Below are 7,530 nucleotides of genomic sequence, written 5' to 3'. Positions count from 1 at the left end.
TTTCTCAACATGCTACAGAAGACCATTCCTCTGTAGCCAATTTTCTGAATTTTATATAAATTTCAGCCTTAATGCCTGCACCTTTTAGGCCTTTAAAACCCATTATTTAAAGCATATTTTTTGAATATTACATGCAAGCATCTATGTTCACCAGAAGAAGATTTCCCCAAAATTCCTGACTGTCTGTGACAACAGCTTCATTCTTCCTTAAACTTTGCCATTTTATATTCTCATCACTAACTTGGTACTTTGCAGTACAATTTTCCATAAGCACCTTTGATCAAAAGCGTCCAAATGCTTTCTTCTAGCTCTGCCAAATGCCAGATTTCTTATCTATGCAACAAATCAGGAATTTTGTAATTAGCATTACACAGTCAGTCTTCATAGTACCTCAAATCATTCTCTCTGCCATGTGGATAGATGCACTAAAACTCCTCTAAGCCATTTAACTACATTACTAAACAATGTGTCTAGCATACCTTTAATACTAAACATAAGAGCACATAACCAACTCATTTATGAATGCAGCTATGAGGACCAAGGGGGATCTCAAGAAGAAGAGTGCTTAGCAGTTTAGCTAAATACTATCTTTTAAGTTTTAATTGCAGCTTTTCACTAGATATAGGGAATTGAAAGAAGAGTTCTAATGGAGGGAGAAGATCCATTGAAATTAAAAATGCTAACAGTAAACGAAAAATGCTATAAAAATAAAAAGCACCTCACAGACCTATAAGTGAATAAATAAAAACAAAGTTAATTTGGAAATGAGATGAAGGATCTAACTCGTCTCTTAGAGCAGCAAGGTTCTGGAAGCACCTCCTACACGTGGTACCAACAGCAAAAACCAACCAACCAAGAACAGCTTCAAGAAAGATTGTGTGACCTGCTGCCAGCAAAGCAAGTAGACTTGCTGATACAGGACTGCTTCTTCCAGGGCCTCTAATTTTAATCTTCCTTCTCTCATTACATCAGTAGTGCCGCTGTATCCTGAACAATGTAGCATAACTAGCATCTACATAAAGAGTTACATATGTGGTAGCCTGATTGCCATTCAGCCAACATTTTCAAGGAACTATAGACAATGATTATTTCCCAACTAGCAAATTTAAAGCTCATCCAGGACTTTGACTAAGGCTCCTTCCCACCCACAGACAGTACTTCATTTATCAATACCCAATTTCCTCTGTCACCCAATCATTTCTGTAAACTTCCACAGGCAGATTTAATTAGAACATTCTGAGTCATTTTATAGCAAGAGCAAACTGACACCTATCTGCCTCCTTTTCCAGACCACACTTGTATAGTCCAGGCCTTATAACGTTCCTCCATGTGAAGACATACAATGCTCTCCTGCAGTTCCAATTACATTTTTTAAATAAATTACAAATGCATAAAGGCCTGCTCTTCAATCCAATGGTTACTCAATTTCATAAAAGTCTTTTTGTAATTTTAAGAGTCTTTTTGGAAAAATAAATAAATAAATAAATACGTAAATAAAAATATAAGCACACTGTGTAAATTGTGTAACCCACATCAACATACATGTTAACTTCTCCAAGGAACAAGGATCTTCCAGGTACAGTTTATCTGTTTATGTTGATGACTCTCCAACATATGTCTGTCCCTTTCTCCAACCACCGTGCTTTTTTCTTATGCTGTACTAAGTCAGACTTGTCTTTGAATTCAGCCTCCCACTGGGGCACTGAACAGGCTGGCGTAACAGTTACTCCCTGCTTCTCTTTGCAACAAGGCAGATTTAAGTGATATACCACAGCAGCGGTCTGGTAATTCCACATTTTAATTCCCTTAGAAGTCCTGAGTGAAGACCATCTGGTCCTGGTGATTTGTTACTGCTCAATTTATTGATTGGTTTCAAAACAGGAGGATTGCTAAAGAGAATAGAGCTGTGCCACAAAAGGTCAATTCAGCTCAACAAACCCTACAGAAAACTCACAATTTGCAATATAATTTACTGAGAAGAACTCAACTACAGCTGTGGTATCTGTTTTACTAGGGGATGTAGCTTTTAAATGGTGTTTCCAGCTGGATTAAGTGAGGTAAGTATATGAGGGAATCTGACCAAAGCCATAAAACTAAAGCTGCTGCGTATTCCGGAATCGCTGGGAAATGATTTGCCTTTATTAGCCGTTTACATCGCTTTTATACGCACACGCTGAAAACATATGAATGTAAGCTTGAGCATTCATAAACACACTGCTGCTCTTTCAATACGCCAGCTTGCCATTTTAGATCTAGTCCCACCTTGCCAAAATATGAAATAACTCCTTATCTACACAGCCAACTGTGTGCGTTTATACAATTAAACCTAGTCTGTCTTTCTTTCTACCCTTCCTTTGCTGACTTCCCTCATCTTCTTAAAAACTAACCCGGAACTCTTACTGATTTTAACAGTGCTCTGTTTACATGATGCTACATTTCTAATAACCCAAGGTAAGTACAACATTCTCATTTGTGTAAAATGTGCACATCTTTTAAGTTAGAATTTGTACTGGAAGAGCCGTGTCGTGTGCATCTTGGGAGAGCTTTTAGTTCTTGATTGTCACACACACAAAAGAATAGCAATCAATTGTTTTCAAGTTTCCTGAACAAAGATCTATCTGAAGTGCTTCGATGGTACTAGCAACATCCCTGCTGAGGGCTGCTGAGCAAAGAGGAACAGCCCTGAACAAAACAAAGGCTTCAGCCTTCAAGCCTGCTGAGGAACAGAGGGCAAGGACTGGCTAACAGTGGGGAATCGAGAAAAAACACAACTTCCCCTGACTGCAGCAAGGCTGGAGTAGGGGGAGGGAGGCCTCCATGGGAAGAAAGAGAATAGATTAAGGACAAGATGCAAAGTTTGAGGAACTAGTAGATGCAAACAGGAGGCAAAAGAAATGGAGAAAGAATTGAGGAGGGTTACACAAGGATCTTTACTTGTTTTACCTTGCAGGGTGTTGCACCTTGATAAGGACTGCTGGAATGAAAGGCAGCAGGGGCTGTTGGAGAACATCACAAGAAAGCACAGAAGAATATAGGAGGGAACTGGGCTGGATCTCTAATAGTGTTCAACAGTATTCTGCATAGAAGATACAGGTTTCTTAATATTTTGGAAACAGGCAGGTGTTTTTTCAGAAATGTAGATAAAAGTTCAGCTGTTCGTTGTCAAATATGATTACCGAAAAAGTCATTTTTAATAAAAAAATTACTTTCACTAAACAAAACCAGCTACAACATTCCTCAGTTATCTTTTATATAAAATGAACCTAAGAATGGAACAGCTGCCACATTTGGCTGACAATTTAGTTGACATTTTGACATATCACTCAAATTCAGAGCATTTTTCTTTTATCTGTAGCAAATAGATTTTGCTTTAAATAGCCCACTTCATGCAGTGATACTTGCAGGCACAAATCCTTGGTTGTCATTCATGCAAAAACGTTTAACTGATTTGTAAATTATGAGGGACTTTCAAAAAGCACAGAGATTCTCACATTGTAAGACAACAGAATTTGAATCAAAATGAAGCATCAACTATAGAATAGATATTACCAAAAGGAGATGTTATGCTCTTCTAAATATTGTGGGGGGTTTTGAGTGATTTTAATTAATGAAAGATAGCAATAGCACACGTGAGGATACTGAGCACTTTTCAGCCTGCTTCTTTTCAAGCACCTGTTGAATTCCTGGACACAATCACTGGTGGGTAGCCCTCCCCATCCCATAGAGGATTCACTGATGTGCAATTTAGTCCCACAGTTACAGAAAACAAATACTGCTAGAAAAATGCATACTGACATTATTTCTATCAGACAGTTTTCTAAAAGTTTCCGAGGTTTTCCATTGGAGCTCTTCTTCCAAACGGGCTCTTCCTAGACAGGACATTTGACTCTCATCATTTTACTTACTAGATGAACTGTTACTAGTCATTACCGCCCTTACCTAGCTGTTTTCTTGTTTTCCAGAATGCAGATCAGAGAGCAGTAACAGTCTTAATACCAAAAGGGAAAAACGTGGTATTACTCTGACAGTGATTTTCCTATGCCTTGACAGACTGCTAAATACTGCTAATACTTTGGCGTGCCCCATAACTTTTGCTGGGTGTTTTAAATTGATTAGCTTCCTAGGCTGCTTCGGCTTCTGAGACAAGTCTTATTTTGACAACATGCTGAGAGCACAGCTGTCTGGGCAAGAGTGAGCTGCAACTAATAAAACTCTCAAATTATTTTTCTGGCATTTCACTAAATAATAACAATAATAAAAGCTTTTGTTGAGCTCTAAACATCCTATTGTGTTTAAAAAATTACCAGAAACGAAACCTTAATGTTCTTTGGTTGCCTAGCTAAATGTATATACCATACAAAACAGGAATGATAAACGCCTGTCATCAGACCTAAGTCCTGTAAGCAATAGGCAAACCCCACAGCTGAGACACAGTTTGTATAGTCAGTAGGTTGACTGACTAGGGTGAAAGCAGATGAAGTCCAGTACACAGTAGCTAATGCAGGCAGTAGAATCCATTACAATGACGGAGAAGATATTGCATAATATAGTAGGTCTTATAAAATGGATTCCAAAGTCATTTAAACGTTAAAAGCAAAAATGTGACTAAGAACATTATGTGCTTTTCACTGGCAAGACTCCCCGAGACTTTATTAAGAAGAGATAGGCTGTCCCTGGATGTTCTTAAGATTCCATCATTCAAAATTAAGCCATTTGCATAATCTCTGCTGAAAGGAAGGCCAGAATACTGCCTTCTTTTTAAAGAAAGTAAAAAGTATGCAGTCCGTAACCTTGTTCCCATTCCCACCTTCTCCTAAATATACAACAAAACCAATTGACATCTTTTTAATGAATGCAAATTTCAAAGTCACCTTTAAAAATGCAGAAATTAGGCTATGAGAGGAAAGCTGTAGTTGTAGCTACAACTATGGCTAATATAACTAGGCTACAGTTATAGCCATTACTACTCTAAAAATGTCCTAATTGTTTCCTGACTCATTTCTGGCCTGTTTCCAAGGCTTAGTTACTGATGCTGTTTACAACGAACATAATTTCTGTTTTCACAACCTTAAGAGCGCACAGAGTGACTGAAGGCCAATTCTGACATACTTTGGTGTAGAAAAGCAGCATTCCACCATCCTGTTTCCAACGTCTACTTCAAGGGCTCAGACATTTGTCTCTCTGGAGTCTGCCAGACTACTGAAGTAGATGTATCTACACGAATGCTAGAATAATTTAATATATATACTGATTTTGATGTCCACTTCAAAGTAGATTACAAAAACCAAATTGATTGCCATTGTAATTCCTAAGATCTAAGATCTATGTTGTATAACATCAGGTCATTTTAAATGTTACTAAAAGTCAATATACACCAAAAAGACATGTAGGCTCACCCTAGAAGCTCAGAAATATAAGCTGCTATTTAATCTTTGTCCTTCTTTTCTCTTTCTCTATTGGCCAGAAGAGATCGTTTTTCTGTGCAAGTCCATTGACATGGGTTCAGCTCCAGCCACCCTTACAACTGGCACAGGAGGAAGAAGCAAAACCAACACTAAACCATAACCAATTGCACAACACATTTGTATCAAGGAAGTAATGCAGATTAAATCACATCCACTAACTGTTGAAAGCCATGAGCTTCCAGCACCGGATCTGTTCTATATGCAACAGAAAACAAGCAATCAATGTCACAGAGCTGCATCAGGTCTGATGTTCTTTTTGGTCTTCTAGTTAGGATAGCAGTCCTACTACTATGTCTTGAAGAAAAAATCCTTATAACAAAGACATCTCGAGGTGTGTTAAAACTAGGAATATAAAACTGAGATGTGTTTAAATTATCACTAAACAGGGAGATTACTATTACTTTGAAATAAACTCATTTTCTGTCCAAAGTTTTGTCAGAAACATTTTTTCTTTCAGGAAAAAGGAATGGCATGGGAGAGCTGTTAAAATCAGATGTGGACAATAGACTGTGACTTTTTGTTTTTCTCTTACAATCTCAAACACAAAGGTTTAATATGGTTGTTGAGGGGTCTAGGCACACAATACAGTAGCACCTACACCAGTGGTTTACAAGTTAAAATGGGTTGCGAACAGCATGGAAGCAGCCAGCCTATCTGTTCCCTTTCTGCAAGGGAAATGAGTGTAATAGGAATATTTAGAAAAGTAACTCAGAAAGAAAGAAAAGGTTACAGCCATGAGAGAGAAGCATTGACCTTAATCTACAAAGCAGGAAACCTGCTTTCTGATTTTATTCTTAGAATTCTTGGCAAACTACTGTAATAAAATATCAATATATGGTAAACTTTGTTGAGAAAACTAAAGTGAAAAACTAAGGCCTCACCTTAAAGAGGCGAAATGAGGCAGGAGGTCAAATCAATGGCCTGTTCAGCCCAACAGTTCTAGTTTTTGTGAACTAGGGATACTCAAGTACTTCTTCCTGTAGAAAGAAATTGTTCATGCTGTGTGGTACTAGTGCATAACTGAGGAGCGGAATAGAAAACAAATGCACACTACATTAGAGTTCTGTGGCATTAAGGAGAATGCAAACAAGTATTTAATTATCAGAATCCAAATAATATATTGGAATGTTTCCACTGTTACATTAATGAAGGTCATTTGCCACCTGAACATAAAATCACAAGGCTTTCAGGATGAGCAGTCAATGATGTCTTTAAACAGTTGAGGCTATAAACAAAATTAACTTCTTTAAACTACCTACATTTGTTAATTAACCAATGTAGTGATGAAAATCATGACCTTTAATAAAAGGCCTCTAACATGAAATTTTGTGTCACTGTTGCTGTGATGAGTAATGACTAAAGTAGATGCATAATCCTTTCATTAAACATAAAATAGATAATAATATAGTCCAAACTATGTACAGTGTTGGTCTTTGAATTGCATCTTATGCAAACTCCCCATGTAAACCAGTTATGAGATAACAGTGAAATGCAGATGGAAGATGTAAGCCAGGATGTAAAGTTTCTATTTCTATAGGAAAGCTTCTGTGAGCATTAACTATTAATTTTAACCATGTCAAGTGATTTATCCAAAAACAGGTGAGTGCAATTATCAGACCAAAGCTTTTAGTTAATCCTGCTTTAAAAATTTCCCAACACAATCAGACAGAAATCTTACATTCTGCCAAATCCACACACAGGTATAAAACAACCAAACTTTTTTTTACATGACAGTATCATGTCAGCACACAGCACGTAACAGTCAAGCAGCTTTTACTGAAGTTATATTGGTTTTATGAACCTTATATTGTCTGGGAAGGTGGAAAGAACTACAACTACCCTTAAACACACAGATCAGACAGCCAAAAATCTGCTCTAACATTATTTTGTAAATACTGTTCTTTTTAGTTTTCCACTTAAATAATACTTTGTTTTGGCATAGAAAACATGGAGTTCAGTTCATTTGATGCCTACCTAAAGACCCTAAACCTTTTGATACAACAGAGATGCAAGTTCAACACTAGAATAATAAATAATACAAGACTCGAGTTTTCTATTATTCTGT

This window comes from Aythya fuligula, chromosome 9 (genome assembly GCF_009819795.1).
Source record: "Aythya fuligula isolate bAytFul2 chromosome 9, bAytFul2.pri, whole genome shotgun sequence".
NCBI lineage: Eukaryota > Metazoa > Chordata > Aves > Anseriformes > Anatidae > Aythya > Aythya fuligula.
This window is presented reverse-complemented; position numbering follows the sequence as displayed.